Source organism: Streptopelia decaocto (genome assembly GCF_964273445.1).
Source record: "Streptopelia decaocto genome assembly, chromosome: Z".
NCBI lineage: Eukaryota > Metazoa > Chordata > Aves > Columbiformes > Columbidae > Streptopelia > Streptopelia decaocto.
Window position 1 is genome coordinate 6,791,313 of NC_138657.1, and position 16,949 is coordinate 6,808,261.

General features: G+C 38.0%; 1 protein-coding gene across 4 annotated transcripts in view; it reads right to left on the reverse strand.

The window, feature by feature from the left end:
* The window catches only part of XRCC4 (X-ray repair cross complementing 4), a 188,137-nt gene extending 171,231 nt beyond the window's left edge, over positions 1–16,906 (reverse strand). For 2 of the 4 annotated variants that reach the window (XM_082074986.1, XM_082074983.1), the window contains exon 1: positions 16,856–16,906. The gene's annotated coding sequence lies outside the window, so the exon portion shown is untranslated. Of the gene's footprint in view, positions 1–3,029; positions 3,165–16,586; positions 16,606–16,855 lie in introns of those variants that run through there. The other 2 variants (XM_082074985.1, XM_082074984.1) reach the window with 2 other exon arrangements.
* Between the last annotated feature and the right edge of the window lie 43 nt (positions 16,907–16,949).

Genomic DNA, 16,949 nt, shown 5'->3' on the forward strand with positions numbered 1-16,949 from the left:
ACAAATATGCTTAGACAGGTTAGGTATTAGAAGCTCCATCAAGTTTTCCATCCAAAATGTAGCAATAAGCCATCACGATGAGCCTCAGTTCAGGCCCTGAGAGGCCTGGTTTTTGAGCAGCAGTAGAGGGAAGCTCTTTCTTTGCTTGTGGATATTGAGAACCAAATCCAAAACCAGATATAAATACCACTAGCCTGCCAAAAAGTTGGCATTTTCAGGTTAGGAGGGACAGTTTTAATGGCAGTGTCTGACCATGGCTCAACTATGCACCCAAAAACATTTGTAAATGTCTTTCCCTTTTCCAGAGGAGTGCACAGTATCCAAAAGCACCAAAATACAATAATATAAAACTTGTTTCACAAGCATAAATCTGCATTAACAGCTAGACAGCAGCTGCATGGTCAGTAATATAAACGTTCACTATAAATATCAGTAAGGTTAATCAAACAACAAATTAACTACTTCCAATGGCTACCTAAACCACAATATATATCAGCATGGACTAACAAATAGCATTTTTAAACAATAAGAGGAACATCACGTAAAGCCCCTGCTACAAATTCCAGGCTGAACTTTGGCTAAAACATGTCACCAGGCACTTCCTGCATTCCTGACTACTCATTACATTTTCGTCACCAAATACTCAAAGCGCTAACTTTATTTTCCAGCTTAAAGCTTAAGTACACACAAGCACCATAATATTTCCCTGTTTAGAATATTTTTCTGAAGAGATTAGGATTCAAAAGCTATGGTGGAAGGAAATAAATCATGTACATAGAGCTAAAAATCATAAATTCTTGGCAAAAACAGTAAGAGGGATGACTTTACTATTTACAACCATAAACCACCACTTATGCTATTACAGATGCCATACGCCATATTTCTATTCACAGAAAACGCACCAAAAACTAAAAAGTTACTTAAAAGCAATTTTAAAAAATTAGAGTCAAAAAAATTATCTTCCACATCACCGAGTTACTAAGCATTTATGAAAATCTACAGTATGTATGTGCACCTGTAAGCAAGAACCAAATGAAATATTTGGGGCATGGAGGTCTGGAACAAGGCCTTTGCAATCATAAAACTAAAGTAATTATAAAGATTTGTAGTGCACTGACTGCCTACACCTAGGTCAATAACAAGCACAGGACAGGAAGCTCAAGTTATGTGCGTAGTAAGTTTAAGGACACAGGCATGTATTCTCCTGTCTCTGCCAGATTCCATTTTGCTTGTTCTGGAAAAACACAGTATCTCTCACGAAATATTTTTGTTAGAGTCCTTCTCTGAAAGACAAGGTTTTCAAAAAGACTTTACTTATTCATTTTTACTTAAAGATTGTTGAACAGTTTCACGCAACCCGGACAGACAGCATACAAAGTACTAATGCATATATATATATATATATATGCGCATATATATATATATAAATATGTCAAAAGGGAGGGTTTGTTGGTCGCATTTGATTCTTATCATGAAGCAGAGCAGCATTCAGTGAAAACCACCTGCACCACAGGCTTTCTTTTTAATGTAGACTGTTTATAACAGAAAGCAAAGCAAGAGAGTCAGACTTTCTATTTATATGAAGACAAATAGAAAGTAGTGTCAGTCCTCAGACAGAAAAAATTATTTCAAGAATCACATAGGAAAGAAAATTTATTTATTTACTTAAAGATGTACTAACAAGGCGTCTAAGGCCTGAAATTAATTTCATTTGATATCATAATACTGTGGTTCCCATGCATCCATCTTCACACATTAGCACTTCACTCACATGATGCAGAACAGCTAAAATGCAGACTGTTTAGACACCATTCTTAAGAGGTCAGTTGCCAGCATAAGGGATGGGCTTGTTAACAGAACTGAGAAAGCCTCCTTACTATTTGTATACCTGTGGTAAAACACAACTTCCATAAGCACAAACATACTGTGGAGACACAGAAAAATGTTCTGTCTGTCATAATAAAATGCAAAATACTGTTGTTACAATATTCCATCTTTTACTGTGCATCTTTGAACAAAGAATTTTACAAGAGAGCATAAAATGAAAATACTTTTTCTCTCAGCTTTTATCTCCTCCATTGTGCTCAATGACCTTTTGAGAGAAGTATTGGCTGTTACTTCATCTTTAGAAACTGCCTCACAAAGCAGCGCTCAGCCTTGTTTGAGATTTCCAAGCACTCAACTGTTCCACCTCAAAAGCAAAAGCTTAAGGATTCTTGGCTGTATAAAATGGCTATTGTTTACTTCTCTTCAAGAGGAAGAAACCTTCTTCATGAAAATTAGTCTGACCTACACAGCATACACAAACATCACTGCAAACAAAAACATTGTACATTACTGCTTTTTTAAAACCCGCTTGTAAAAATAAAAAATAAACCCCCAAACAAACAAGAACACACAAACAAACAAAACAAACACCACACAACATACAGATCCCCCTTTCCTCAATTCTCCCAACAACACAACTCTTCCAGAGTTTAGTGTAGAGTTTAGTGGATTGTTGAGTAACTGGATACACCACACACAGCTAAACTGGTAATAAAGGGAAAAACAGCACAGGTGCTACATGACTATCTAGCAACTAGAAATTACCACTAATGAAAGAAAAAATACAGAAACTAAATCATACTCTGTTCCTTACTTATTCACTATAAGGTGAGAGCATGCATCTCATCCACTCTAAAGGCAAAACTTGATAAGATATGTACACCAGTATATTTCCAAAATAAGAATTTCAGAGGGAGGAAGTTGGACATGGCACTTGAACACCCTGTACGTTCACAGGATTCACAAATAACTTTGTTCAACCTCTTGAGAGGATACATCACTATGTCAAGAAAAGAAGAAAATTAAAACACTCCCTTTATAACTAACATTTCTTGATTCACCTGCCTGCTTACTTCCAGGTGTTTAAAAAATATGAACCCAATTGCAGAGATATAGTGATTTCAAATTAGGGGCATCTGTTTGAAACACTCTGTATATGCTCTTACCACCCCATGAGCCCTCAACACACCAAGCATACACACCTCCGAGAAATTTGTTTGAATCTACACTTCTTCAGTCATTTCCACAGAAGATACCATATATACGTAGATAGGACAGTAGCTCCCATTGTTGTGGTTGATATCATTATCTCCCAAACTCTAACTGTAGATTCTAAAAGTAAAAACAAAATAAAGAAAACCCCTGGAACAACAACAACAAAAAACAAAACACAAAACAAAACAAACAAAAAACAAAACAGAGTACATTCCAACCTGCTATCAAATAATGCTTTTAAAGGCCACTTATTCAATGGAATAATTCACTGTCCTAACCAGCACACATGCAAAATTCCAGCCAAGAGTCCAGCATGTGCTTGTCTAAGAATCTACTTCTATACATTCAAAAAGCAGTCCCACTAGAAATATTACTAGTAAATTTTTAAATGAGTGCCAAACCATTTCTCTGTTGTGGCTGTTGTCTCAGTCCATTAACGCTACACCTAAAACTGAAGCATAAGAAGTCACAGCTGTTTTAAGTGCTCTGGGCCAGACACTCAGCCAGAACAAAATAACTGCAGATGTACTGACAAAGGAGCCTGAAAAATACATGTCAACTTGGGACCTGAACTTCCAGAGAACTGGTCACACCAGCATGTAGGAGCTGGCACTGCTTTTTATGATTTTACTAGCATCCCCATCTACACCAAGTCATAATTTCATTTTGAGAGACAGCCAAAAATATAAAGGATGAGAGAGAGTTGAAACTTTAAGAGTCTACACTTCTACATCTTTGGGTGCAAAGGTAGGGACACAGGTAAAACCTCTATTAATGCTCAAAATGGTTAAAACAGCCACCTAAATTTTGGCACTCTCACTATTTAACAGTCCAGATTCTGCTGAAGCTTATTAATAAAAAAAAAATCATTTAATAAAACCAGGCTATTTTATAGCTATCCAACAAACTAAATTACCGAAATCACACCAGTGCTATCACAATCTAAAAGCACCTCTGCGTCTATCAGACCAGAGGAGTACCTTTGAGTACCATGCAATATTCAGCAACGCTGTCTATGTAGGTTCTTACTGTTCACTGTCTCAATAAAATGAGAGCAGTCAGTATTTTCTTCCTCCCTTAATTACAATAAAGAAAAAAAAAAAAAAAGCTGCAGAGAAACTGGCCATTAGAAAGTCAGTGTTTTTCTCCTTAAGGGCACAGGAGGTCACAGCACATTACCAGCACCTCACCATGTCAGAGCCAAGGATCTGAGACAAGCTTGCAGGTGGGAACAGTTGAGTCCCACCCCAAATTTTTAAATCAGAGGCTTTATTGAGGCCTTCGAACAGTTGAGGATTGAGCTGTTTATCTTTAGCACTTTGTCCCTTTGGTCTTTGGCTTCTATGATCTATATTAGGCAATGTTTCTTTCTGAGGAGAAATCAGCTGTTGGCTGGTGTGCAATTGACTGGTGTCTACTTTCTGAACAAACAGCATACACAGTTGCTTCTGAATAAACAAGACACTTTTAAAATTGGTTTACAAAGAATTTTATATGTTGTTTTGGATAGCACTAGGCATACACCAAAAGCCAAATCTTTTAGGCTGCTCCAACACAGCATCATTGATAATATTTTGAACTTCAACATTTTATTTTTTTCCATGCAGACTAATGGCTTTTTTTTTTCCAATTGCTTTGGCTGCAGGTGTTCCAAACTTCAGCAGTTATGCATGGAAGGCTACTTACTGATCAGAAAGAGCTACTATGTCTGTCTAAAGGAGCAATTAACTTAAGTGCTTTCTTGTTGAGAAAAACAGGGAGCTATCCACAGTGTGTTCAGAATAGAAGATGAGCACACACAGCACACTGCTATTGAAGTCTATAATTGGATCCCCTCTGTCATTGGCTTGACCACAACATACACTACAAATCAGAATCTAATAATCAGAAGAAAGTGTATAGTTAACCTATGATCAGGTACTATTCAGGAGATGCTATATGTACTTATAAACGGATTATTTGAGATTTAACCAGTCAGGAAATACACAGATTGCTTTTAAAGATTAAAACTAGCTATTATCACACTTTCTAACAGAAGGAAATAAGATAATGTCTGTATTTATGAATATTTCTAGAGATATTCTTCATACAATTTTATATTCTCTTATGTTAATTTAAAATTCCATTAACTCCAATACTTCAAGAGGAAGAGAATTAATTATCTGTCAAAAACTTCAACTATGATTCAGTTAATCCAAGATGTACTATGCACCTAATAAGAACATCCTCATTTTTCTGTTCTTTTTACATGAAACTGATTGGGCCAACAAACATGAAGAAAAGAATACAGCATCCTTCCTATCACATCTCACAATAAGCATCCCATTCCCTTGGCCACAAGATTTGTTTGACACTGAAGAAAGATTCAATAATAAACTTCACTTGTAAGTTAAAGATACATCTGAAGACCAAAGAAGATAAAACAGGTTGTATTCCTAATAAAATTTAGGGGGCTAACACAATTGTATGTTACACACAATCTAAATTGTATCTACTTGCTCTTTTGTTTAATTTTGTTCTATATTAAAAATACAAGGATCACAGTTTTGGCAATAACTTTTTTCTTGCAGATAAAGGAAATGAATCAAAAACTGGCACTGGATATGAAAAAGGGACTGAATGACTTTATAACTTTGTGCAGATGGCTGCATGGCCATTTAAAAATTTCAGTCCTGCATGACAACATTTGATCAAGAGATTGACTTCAAGACAGCTGCAATAAGGACTCACATGGCTAACATTTCCCCCGCTCGCTTCCCACTGTTCCGTGACAGCCACAAAAGGATTGGAAACATGCACATACTTCTTTTTGTGCAATTGTCCAAAAAAAAAAAAAAAAAAAAAAAAAAAAAAACCAAACCAAAAAACAGTCTTGAGCTTGTCAAACTTCATGGGTATGCAAGATTGGCCACAAAAGATCTGCAGTCTACGATAAGAAACAATCATTGTCAGACTTATTTACTACAGTCACCAGCTGAAAAATGAGGAGAAACAGAAGGAAGCAGACAGTCAACAACCTTTATAGTAGGAATCGTACTAACAAGCTTTGATCTTAATTGTAGCCTGGAGGCAAAGCCCACCCTGGTGTCTTTCATCCTCTTGAAGTCTCAGACCTAAGCCACTACCAACTCCAAGCTTGCCAAGCTTACTCATAAGCATCTATACTAGGAAACAGTTTAAGCTATAACAAGGTTAAATAAAAGAAACAAACAGAAAACACAGGAAAAAATAAACATCAAAGTGTGCAATTATACTAGTAAGTAAGGGAGTATCTGGATAGATTTCCAAAAGGCACAAACCTTTCTTTTTCACCCTCTTCTGTGAATTCTTCCCAACACTAACCATTAAATGCGCTCGCTGTCAAATCCACGCTTTCCAAAATCCATTTCAAAAAAACCCTAAGGTTTCCCTAGATAAATCAGGATATACTAACTGAATGTTATAGACCTGTGAAAAATAAAATTAGGTCACATAATTGAACTATTCCCTGATGAAAAAGTTAATTTTAGTCCTGAAGTTAATAAAAAGCATGTCTAGAACTATGCAAGGATCAAAGATGACCACCAGACCAGCTTCAATGGGCAGATCTGGGATGCAAAGTCAGCAGGCGTGCCCAAGAGACCCAGACTCACCACCTTTTTTTTGCCTCTGGGAGGTGCAAGACCCAGTGAATCTTTTACAAACCTACTTCGGCAGTAGGTCAGCCTGGCTTTCCAAAGCCCTACCAAATCCAATGGTGGCGTGAAGCCGCAATCTACTTGCAACATTTTCTATTTATTAAGACAGATAACTGACTTTCTAATTAAAAAAAAAAAAATAAAAAAGAGGAAACAAATCTCTACAGTTCTGCCAGATGCAACTTTTGTGCCTGCCATGTACAATTAGTAAGAACCATGATTTGGGAATTCCTACTATATTAGTCACATTTCCAAAAGTGTCTCTGAAGTTTTCAGTAACTATTTTCTATTTCAGTATGGAAAAAAAAAAAAAAAAAAAAGGCTCCATGTTTCAACCACCCTTCACTGATCCAAAAATACTCAGATACATATGTCTTTTTGATGTATATTTGGATAACATAGTAGTCTTGTTGAGGTATCATCTGTTTTCCAAAACACTGCCTTCTTTACGATTAAGTATTATCAGGATATTCTACAGAAAACAAATCTGTCCTACAGACTTCCTTTGTTTTCTATTCTTCAGTCCCCATATAGAGCTATTATAACCCTATTCAGTTTGACAAGTTTCTGTAAATGTTTGACTTAACATCACTAAGCAATGGATTCTACTAAACAGTTGAATCCAGATTGAATTCAGATAGCTCCATAGGCAATAGTAACAATTCTGGAACAAGGCTAAATGAAACAAAGAAATCAGGGTCAGCTAGATATGGATGGATATGATTCTATATGTAGGATTTCTGAAGAGCTTTGAAAAACTGAGCTCAGTAACTTGGAAAAACAAGTAGCACCAAATGTAGCCACTTCAGTGGGACAAGAGCAGATATAAATATGAAGGCTTACATGTCCTTCCTCTTACCTCTACACCCAAACACTTTTCAAAGAGATGGATTATTTTAATTTCACGTCCCTGTCAAACTCATAAAAGATATGCCTACACTCTAAATTGCTTTATCTTGCAAAATGGTTTCCTAAGGCATTTTCTTTGAAGAAAATTCCTGCATTACCCCGTCTTCACTTAACTAAAGTTTTATTATGTTTTTCTTTCCATTTGCTATTTATCTACTGGAAAAGGTAACACTGATCTCCCTGAAAACAAAGAGCTCCCACTACTTTAATTTATTAATTTAAACATTGTAATTCATTTTGTTTCATCTGGCCCTTACAGAAATATAATTCACAAGACATTTTCCATGAACTGGGATATTCGCTTTCAATGCACTTCTATTTCAATTTTGCAGTTCTTTATTCAGGCATGTTTATCACTTTGCATTGAAAATAAATTGTGGTTTGGGTGGATCAGGCTGAGTGATCAGAGTCTGAAGGTAAGGCAAAGAGACATCTGTCCATATTGAACATTGATTTCAACTGTTTCCAGAAATGGGCACAGGTTCAGCTTTGCTTCTTTAACCTGCCTCAAACGCGAAGCCAGGAGCTTCAATGGATCAGTGTAACACGACAGGATTATATGATGTCAGTGCCTTGTTGTATATCACCCTGAAAAGAGACAAGAAATCCACAGAAAAGTGAGGCACAAGTTTAGCACAGGCTTTGTGAGAACGTACATTGGGCAAACCAAAATGGGGAAAAGCACCAGTCCATACCCAAGAACAACTGACATGTCGCTGTTTTATCAAGGAGGGGGCCTATTGCACAAGCCCCACAGCCTCATCAATCTCGGAGCAAACAAAAAGCTTTGTTTAAAAAAAAAAATAGATAATACAGAAATAGCAAATGCAGTGGCCATGGACTCTGCGCCCTAAGGAATCATGTGTCTGTTAGTTCCGTCTCAGTCAGCACTATGTCTACAAACCACATTTAGAAAGGAAAGAGGACATGAAGAGGTTCAGAGCAGTAATTCGTACTTTTTACATATTAAATTCTATACATACAAATATAAAGTTTTTTGAGACGTATTAGATCATTGCTTTTCTAAGTAGTTTTCCTGACTCTTTCATGTAGAACAAAAACAACCCCTGCACACCCTTCTCTCAAAAACTAAACCCAAGATGCTCAATGCCAAGCAGGGGGTCTACTTAAAGAAGCCAGCTTTTCAATATTAGTTTTCCCTTGGAACTACAACAGAATGCTAGCTTGCACTGAAGCAAAAAGAAATTTGCAGACTAATATGAACACACAGCAGGGGCCTAGCAGTTGAAAAATGGCATTGGGAGTTGAACTGAGATTGCAAATAGGTACTTATTAGGAAAATATAGCACAAAAGTGATTTGATACTGCACCAGTTAGACACAGTTTTGAGATCTTCAAGTGAAAATTATTACAAGGTAAATCTGTGGAGCATCAGTGTTGAGGTCTCAAAAGTGTTGCTTTAAGACTGTAAGGAACTTCTTTCCCAGAAATGTTAAATCAGTTGTTATGGCATGATGACATAAAAAATTATGGGGTGGTGGGGCAGAAAGTGAAACAGAACAAAAGGAAAAAATATTTTTAAAATCAGTCTCAGTTAAGCTTAGGCTTCACTGCATGTGGGGTCACACTTCACCTTCATGTTGCTGGGCTTTCTGAACTGCAGAAGCAAAACAGAACCACTACTGCACATCACTGCATTACATGAAACAATTTACAATATTACAGAATGACTCTGAACTAGTGCAGGTAGATGATCATAAAAACCCCAGCCCTTTGTGCAGAAGAGTCAATAAGCCACAGCTACAACAAGATACAATTCCCCTACTGCATTTTCTTCCCTTTTAATATTACACGTACACTCATTTGTTTTGCACCATGAAGAACAAATATCACAATATGAATCTCAAATTAAGAGCCTATACTAAAATATCCTCCCTCACCTCATTATTTATAGAAGAGGAAAAACAAACAAACAAACAAATGTACAACAAAAAACACCACACACAAAAAAACACCAAAACAACAAACATCTATTTTCAGGACCGTCAAGGTTAATAAAACAAATCCCTGGAACAGACAAGATTAAAGAAAGATTATAAATCATAAAGCAGAGTTTTCATCTATATACTTCCCTGACCAAGACAGAGGAAAAACAACAACAAAAAACTCTTCTCTCTAACATTGCATTCAGGAGATTATGAAATGTAACTCAAGTAGGTCTATTACCAAGAGATGCATAAGAATGCTTCAGATGGTTCCTTGAGTCTTATCTCAAAAAATAATTATCCTTTATGATAGCAATGCCTAGCTTTCACTGAAATTAACATTTCTGACCAATCTCCATTATGCCTGTGGCCACAGCGTGCTGTATTCTTAAACTGATGTTAAGTTTCACAGCTGGAGAAGGTTAATATGAGCCCACACAAGACAGTTTGCTGCCCACAACTACTATCTAGGCTTCCCTCATTGGCTCAGTCAACACAAGTCTCTCCTCAGGTTTTTGTGAAGTTTCCACCATAAGCTAGACACAGCTGACAGCATTTGGAAAGCCCCACATTCCCTCTTTCCTGTCCAGCTACTGTGCTGAAAAGGGTGGCCTCTAAGATCCTTTTGTAGACCTGTAAACAAACAATCCCTTTCATAATATTCTGCATCATTTTTAAAAACAAATGCAGCCTGTGATAGGATATATAGCCTCACTCTTCTCCTCATTGCATTAATTTTTCCATCCCAAGATAGAAAGCAATTTGGCTGATGTCTAGATCAAGAACACAAAAGTTCTCAGTCTCTGCACTTTTAAAACCACATAAGATCAGTCTCCCTCTTTTACTATTTTACAGTCTCTGCTCGATCTTTGTGCTTTGTTGGAGGACACCTCTTCCCATGAAACTCACCTAGAAGTCTGCAAAGGAGATTTAGAAGTATTCCAGTAATTTTCCAAACTTTGGAAATTTGGACTATTTAGTCAAATATTTTTTTGTTAAATTACTAGTATGCCTCTCAGAAGATAGCAACACAAGAGGCCCTTGCTTAGGCACACACATAATGAATTTTTTTTCAACTTGGAACTTCTCCTGCGAGTTATGTTCTATACGTTGAACATATTTGACTGTGTCAGATTGGCAAACAACAGTAATTTGTTTAGTACCATACATAATCCAGTATGTCTTTTAAATCTTGACATATTGTAGAGAGCACATCTGATACTAAATTACACTGATAACCTTCAAATTCACAGAAGCCTTTTGCCACCTTTCCTTTTTTTCATCTCATGTATAGAGAAAAGGAAGTGTTGAAGACTAAAATTCACAAAGACATCCTGATTACAGTCACTAGGAGGTGAAGGACACCATTTCTTTACCCAGGAAAGGGACACAGCTCAAGTCGGCAGAAGAACCAGGGATGGAAGCAGAGCAAACCCTACTTTTGGTGCAAAAATTTTCATTTCATGAACCATTTTATGGTATTTTACAATAGCTTTCTAAATGAGATTCTTTGTTATTTAGCAAAGTTAGCCCAAATCATAACATAAATGTGTATGCACATTATTTTACATTTTCCCCACAACAGCAGCACATTTTGCCAAATATAACAGTGAAGAAATTACAGCTGCATCTTATTAACCTTGGACACATAAATAACAGTTTAAGACCTTAAAAATCTCAGCCTAAAATCACAGCAATTCCACTTACTCTTCAAGGACACACAGTGCTTTTTCATTTGGGGTTCCTGAGCTTTAACATTCCTGAGCTCTTTAAAAACATTCTCCACCTACTGCTAAGCCCTACGTGACAAGAGGAAAGGATTAAAATTTCTTATCCTCAAGTGTCACTGAAAGATAACAAGGACGTCAAAAATAGGCAATGAGACAAAACAGCAAGTGACCCCGTAACACTCGTGGCACAAGCAGGTTACATGTGACATAGTGAAGCCAACATGCAGTATGGTAAACCATTTTAAATTATCTCATCCACACTGAAATGGAAGTCTGTTGGTCAAAACAGACAACTGTAAGCTCTCCAGCATCGTTGCAAGCCTGCGGGCAAGAGAAGACACCAGCAGCAGTGACACTGGGACTGTGTATGTCAGAAGAGGGGTTACAGTCACCTGTGTCACACACGGCATAATTATTTCTACAGCAAGGCCATGACACCATTTTATTTTTGCAGCAAGCTGGAATGTGTTGCTAAATTGTGCAGTTAAACCTGGCATCAGCACATCAGTTGTATGTGACTTCATCTTCTCTTTATTATTTTTTTTTCCTTTTTAAATAATACTTAACGGAAAAGCTTTGTTTTGCAAGTTGAAAGTAACGACTTAGATGTATATGTTTTAGTCCAGATAAATGCTTAAACTATAGAATTTAAATGCTCAGGCATTTTTAAAAATCATTGATGTACCTTTGCATACCACAATAGTGTTTAACTCATTTAGTTCTTAAGTACTTCACCAACAGATATATTAGAATCATTTTGGACATCCAAGATGCTGCTATTCTGCTCACTTCACTAGCAACACGAAAATAATTCCTGAAGTGCCTGTAACACCACAGCTTCATGTAGCAAATCACTCTCTACAACAGTAGTCCAAAACATTGAGCGTATAAAGTAAAAGGCAAGTGCCTTCTCCCTACAATCTCGACAACATAGCCACTATCATCTGACCCAATGAATTAAGGTATCCCAGACTACAAACTCGGTGTCTCTGTATCTCACATTGAGTATAGCGTAATAGCTGGCATATTCATTCCTTACGGTCTTTCAAGACCGTAGTCAACTGCTATAAAACAGAAGTGCACATAATTCACAGAGTTTTATCATACTGATAGAGGACAACAATTTACACAAAATCTGCCATGAAAACTAGAAATTTTAAGGTATAGGAATTCCCCTTGTTTTATGAACATTCCTTATCATACATCACCTGACACAGAAAATGTCTGGTCATAATACTAGTTAAAGCACTTCTTCCAAGCACCTCTGATGTGAAGACCAAGGACTTAGTATTCTTTCTTGCTCAGAATAGCAAACTCCAAGCATTTTACACCTATTGTGGTCTGTCATGAATGTAATGTGCACTTCTGCAAGCTAACAGAGAGATGCACAAACAAAAGAGGAGCCATACCCAAGTGTAGCTATCCTTTTTTGTAAAACAGTGCCGTGTTCTAATAATATTACCAGTGTACAGAACGCTACCTACTCACTACATGTATGCCTGGATAATGCGTATCCCCCAGGTTCCGTTGCCTCCTAAACTAAACACATTTGTAACTGTAGCAACTACGCAAATAAGATTTTATGCACTCAAGCTTGTAGTTGAAGACACTAGAAACAACTGACATAGATATGATGTAAAAGCAAAAAAAACCCCAGCATGATCAGCTTTTGCCAATCATACAAACTAGCGTATCTCAGAAAAACCCACATGTTTATACTTTATTTGCAAATGACTTTTTTCACCTCATGTATACATATGCACACTTGTTACGCACCAAATGGTGTTTATACAGATGTACCTGTCATGCTAGTCACCTGCCTATGATATTTTTAAACTATCTCCTTCAACACACCTACTTCTTATGAAAGTAAGAGACACAAGGGAAGATAAATACCTAGCCTCCCACACTGTTTTGTTATAATTCTTCCTGCATTTGAAAACAACCTAGAAGCTTAATCTTTGAAGCCACCTTTTTTTACTTTTCATTATACACACAAATTCCTTTGTGTGCTCTACTGCTTAAACACTCAACTGAACAGCAGGCAATCTCTTCACTGGCAAATCACACTTCTAAAACATTTCTTAATACGTATATACTACCAAGCACAGCCAATACCATTAAAACTCCTTTTAACAAAAACAAAAACCAACCATATGACAACAAGGAAAACCAGTATGCATCATACTGGTTTTATTTACCTAGTAGAATATGTCCATATAGATAGTTTAAACTTCCAATTTATTTTGCAATTTTGACAGACCATTATGCATATCCAGGCAATTCCTGTAGACACTACCCACTGAGCTATCCAGCCACTTGTAGTTGGTTTTCCATTAAAATACATAAGCTAGGAGGGGAAAAACAAACAAACAAAAAACACAAACCAAACCAACCAAAAAAAAAAAAAAAAAAATCTGTGCAGCAGCACCATCAGAAATGTCATATTTAAATCAATATCCTGTATGTATCACACTGTACCTCAGAAGAAACTGTCATGCTAGGTACACTGAGGCAGGTACACTGAAGTTTCCAGAAGGCTGGTAATAATCAAACGTAATTTTTCCCATAAGGGCAAAATAAGCAGCTGAAAACATTTAATATAGCAGGTAATCAGTGAAAATTATTCTCCAAATAGCTGCGACTTTTGGAAGCTTCACTTGCAAATTAAATTGCTAGGCTAAATAAAAAGCATTTTTGCAACAATCCGCATTGGATTTCATAGGTGAGCTTACCAGAAACTTTCAAAGTAGATACCAGTATACAAGAATTATCACACAAGGCATGTTTGCAAACAAAACTACTGAACTAAAGGAAGCCCACTGACCACCTGGAACCAGACTTGACTATAGTGACTGAGAACTGACAGCTGCAGGCTCCTGTGCAGGTACAGAAACAATTTTTCAATGTCAGTAACTAATGCACATTCAGAAACCAAAAATGAAACCTAAAAGGAAAACCAAACCAGTTTTGTTTTTCCAGCTCAGAGACACATAAGCAAGTTCTAAAGTATTATTGCCTCTAAAATCTAGGGTAACGGTAACCATAAAAGGTTGAACTTTTTGTTGGTTGTAGTTACAACTTCTTTCACTTTAGAAATCTACCTTAATTTGACATCAAGCAAATACTTTCACATCAGGCTAACTAGCTAATAAGGCTGTTTTGAGAACTGTCTTTCTGCATTTTAATTTAATTCCACTTTTCATCCAGAACCTTGATGCATGAATAAAATAAGTTGATCTGGTGAATGTAATTCACTAACAGAACAGGACTAAGAAGTATGAATATGTTGTGACAAAATGACCACGCATCTTGGTGATTACCTGTTAAATCAATGGATAAATTTGCAAGTTAATGAACCTTCACAGTTACTAGACTTACATAAGAAAAATCAGAGCAAATCTAAAATCAATATCATGTTCAAAATCTACAGGACAGAAAAATAAGTTGTATAAGAAAACCCTTCTTAAATTTTACACCTGCTTATGTTGAAGAACTTTGAAGTAATTTTTGTGATTATGCATCTGAAACTACTATTTTACGGAGAACTCAGAATGGTAGTTACCAAAGTTACTACTGCAAATGAAGTTGGTCTTTAGAAGACAGTAACAGCACTGCAAGTGGACTGTGTATGTTTGTTTCAGTTGCCTTTGTTTTAGCAGAGGACTGCATTGATTCTACTATACAACCTATTTCATACACACACTCCCATTTCTCTGCAGCCTCCTACAGCAGCTTCTGGTTAATGTTATCCCAGCTTCTGGTAGGATGAAAACTTTGTTTCCCCTTGCTATAGGAAAAACAAAACCCGTCACACACTCAGACAAGGAAACACAATTTGGCCACAGTACTGAAAGATGCAGAATGACGAAGACCACAAAACAGAAAGGGTTACTCTTTTTGAAGTTCTGTAAGATACAACGTACTTACAAAAGGAGGAACAGTTTATTCATAGAACACAAAAGAGAGGTTCGTCGTGACAGCAACACCTAGGCACCTTACTGTAAATACAAAATCATCACAATGACGTTCTTCTACAGAACTGGTCAGAACACACGCAGTCTTCGCTTTACTGAAGTCCCTCACAGATTAAAGGTATTTTCTAAAAAAAAACAAAACAAAACAAAAAAAAAACCAAAAAAAACCCACACAAAACAAACAAAAAAAACCAAAACAAACAAATAAAAAAAACCCACAACCAACTCCTTGTTTAAAAACAAATGCCACACTTTTTTCATGGTGAACCAAAATGAAGGCCTACCCCTTTCATACAGCTTGATAGTAGAGCGGGCACTGTCAAAAACACCTGCAAATGCAAGACTCATCATGGATTTTAATTGCACAGGCTTCCCTTGTAAGAGGACATCCATGCAGAACATTTAAGAAATTTTCGATATTTTATAAAAAAACTTTTCAGAAGCATTTTTCAGAAAGAAAGAAAGAATTTTTAAGGAAGAATAATAACGTGACTTCAAATGTTAAGTGCAACTACAGAAAAGGAAAGACAATTAAAACCTCTGTAAGGAGAGAATACAGGACAAGAACAAAAATACAGGAGACCAGACTGAAGCAAAGTGAAGGTTCTGCTTGTTCTTCTCAGCTACCTCACAAAGGCAAACCAGTCTGGATTTTCCCTATGGTAGAAAAGGACTTTGTCATTACAACAGAATCATAGAATAGTTTGGGTTTGCAGCGACCTTCCAAGCTCATCCATTGCCACCCCTGCCATGAGCAGGGACATCTTCACCAGCTCAGGTTGCTCAGAGCCCCGTCCAGCCTGGCCTGGGATGTCTGCAGGGATGGTTCATCCACCACCTCTCTGGGCAACCTGGGCCAGGGTCTCACCACTCTCATTGTAAAAAACTTCTTCCTCATGTCCAGCCTGAATCTCCCTTCTTTAGTTTAAAACCATCACTCCTTGTCCTATCACAACAGGCCTTGCTAAAAAGTCTGTCCCCATCTTTGTATCAGCCCCATTTAAGTACAGAAAAGCCACAATAAGGTTCCCCTGGAGCTTCGCATCTCCAGGCTGTACACCCCAACTCTCTCAGCCTGTCCTCCCAGCAGAGCTGTTCCAGCCTCGGATCATTCCTGTGGCTCCTCTGGCCCCTCTCCAGCAGGCCCATGTGTGTCCTGTGCTGAGGAACCAGAGCTGAATGCAGGACTTCAAAAGCAGCATATTCAAAAACACCCTCGTCAACACGTCATTCATGTTTTTAGGTTTCACTAGCAAGCGGCTCTACACCCCCGAGAGCCGGGGGGCCGAGCGCCGCTCCCCTCACCGAAGTGGCCGGCTCTTTGCCACGCAGGGAACCGCGATCAGGCCCGGGCGGAAGACAGCAGCGCGCACCGCGGCCCTGACGTGCCCCGGGCAGCGGGGCCGAGCCGCACCGCCCGCTCCGAGGGGCCTGTAGCTGACATTGGGTCAGCCAAGGGGGCAGCCCCACTTGTCGCGCCCGAGGGCACCTGTGGCACTTGAGGGCTCTCCCGCCCCGGCCCCACCGGCAGCCGTCCCCTCATGACGAGGGGCGGGGCGCCCCAGCTGACCTACCTCCTCCTTCTCCCGCACCGCCGTCCGCCACTTCCTGTTACCCGAAAAGGCCGCGCTCCCGGCGGCCGCGCGGCAGCCAATGAGAACCTCGCCC